This window comes from Lissotriton helveticus, chromosome 1_1, assembly GCF_964261635.1.
Source record: "Lissotriton helveticus chromosome 1_1, aLisHel1.1, whole genome shotgun sequence".
NCBI classification, from domain to species: Eukaryota; Metazoa; Chordata; class Amphibia; order Caudata; family Salamandridae; genus Lissotriton; species Lissotriton helveticus.
Genome location: NC_136057.1, coordinates 1,277,421,576 through 1,277,423,561, shown reverse-complemented (window position 1 = coordinate 1,277,423,561; position 1,986 = coordinate 1,277,421,576). Strand labels below are relative to the sequence as shown.

Sequence of the window (1,986 nt, the reverse complement as noted above, 5' to 3'; positions counted from 1 at the left end):
CTAGTTTGGCTGGGAAAAAATTAATGGGGGTGGGAGCGCACACCTATCTAGCATAAATCGTTGTGTTAACCCTGTTTTACTCAATATAAATACAAAGGTGCAACAGTGGAACACTTGCTGTCTGTCAAATGTAACATCAAAACACTGTAAATACTGCCAGTCACGACAATAAACACTGTGCACTGTTCAGAAAAATGGGTCCAAAGGACCCTCCAAAAATATTCGGCTATTTAAACAATGATAATACAACTCAAACAGTTATTCAGGACTTGTAGTTTTCTTTTATGTGTGCAAGAATTTTGTTAGAATCAGCACATAATGTGCTATGATACATCAATCAATAAAGTGACATGAATAACGCAAAAACAAAAGCCAAAGCTTCATTACATCATGTACAACATACAAAAGTACACGACAAAACAATCTGGAATAACAATAAAATCAATAACAATATATGAAAAGAAAGCTCAACCACAGCCCGATGCATTTCGGGACGATGGCGTCCCTTCGTCAGGGGCAACCTGTAAAAGGAAAAATGCAAATCACAGAGAGCACAATAACATGGTAATTTAGATAAACGCTAATAGCGAACTACAACATGGGGATACCATAGGATCAAAACTGAAGGCATGGAGAAGCCCAAAGGTATTGTGTAATGATTATACTCATTTAGTATGCCCATAGAAAGGAAATTGAGTCACCCGTGTGGTGAAAAACGAAGTGCTTGTCATTTAAGCTCAACAACAGGAACAACATGCGAATGAGTGAAATGCTGAAACCAAACAAAGAAAACAAAAAAAAAAAGGGTGTGGACTCATATACCGAGGGATTATATATAAAATACCTGGCTGAAAGCAAATCCTCAAATCTGTGGAGGATGAAACCAGAGTTGTAATAAAGGAACAATCAAGGAACAATAAACATGAGTAAGTATTAGCAGACATGTGAAAACACCTAAAGCATCAACCGACCTTAAAAATGATGGACACTTGCACAGGGGGCAGGTAAGGCAATACCAATGGGAGGCTGAAAAAAGAAGTTATGGCAATAAACGCAATGTGAGCCAGAATTGTCCACAACCAGAGCCATGGTTAAACAGAGAAAAACTCAGCAACAAACGACAACTTCATGGGAAACTCACCAGCGGAATTACGGGGTGCTCCTAAGGTGCAAGCCTGATATCCCAGTCGTGGAAACAATCTGGTGAATACTGGTACACTCACGAGGTAAGAATTGTGGATCCTAAAAGAACGGGAACCCGTACTTTAGAAACACATCACTGATACCAACTGCCAATATCTTACAGTGAACTGACACTAGCACACTCATCTAAGAAGTAACTCACCGGTATCCTCCGTGTTAACCCGCTAAATAGAGGAATCCAAGCTTATGAACAAACCGCCGACGAACGCGGTTTCGTGAAAGCATTGGGGGAGTGCTTAATGTATAAGCAGACTAGAGAACATGAAAAGAGGACTAAGCGCTAAGACATACCAGCGCCATGTCAGAACGGTGAAAACTGCCTCTATACAAGAGAACCAAGCCGATAGTGAAGTGTGAACTTGTCGGAACTTATGCCAACCAGTAAATGGAGAGGCCACATGGGGCAAACTGATACAGCCGCTCAATGTGCTAATGCGGTCCCAACAATGATAATTAAAAATGACTGAGAAAAGGTGAATTCAATGCAGATCCTCGGCGAAACGGTGATGCAAAAACTCGAAACCTGGCAGGGTGGATAAATCTTTAAATTGATCCAATGTGGGTAGCTAGATCAAGGACAAGGGTGGGAAGAGGTGCATCAACAATACTAAATTAGTCCGGCACAAGGGTATCCGAGTAAACAAGAGTAAAAAACAGAAGAAGGACAAAGAAAGCCCTCCACCAAAGTAAAATAAGGGGCATGTCATGTATAATGCATATAATCATCATCAAAAAGCAACACATAATAGTAAGGGTCTACTTGCAAATGTAGTGAATAAGAAC

At 40.4% G+C, this 1,986-nt stretch overlaps 1 long non-coding RNA gene across 1 annotated transcript; it reads right to left on the bottom strand.

Annotated features, from left to right (window-relative positions):
- Nucleotides 1-297: 297 nt before the first annotated feature.
- LOC144822750 (uncharacterized) lies at nt 298-1,431 on the bottom strand. Its single transcript, XR_013608683.1, has 5 exons — nt 1,346-1,431; nt 1,142-1,242; nt 972-1,026; nt 845-868; nt 298-521 (listed from the first exon to the last, which is right to left on the bottom strand). It is a non-coding gene; the product is annotated as an uncharacterized LOC144822750 (long non-coding RNA).
- Between the last annotated feature and the right edge of the window lie 555 nt (nt 1,432-1,986).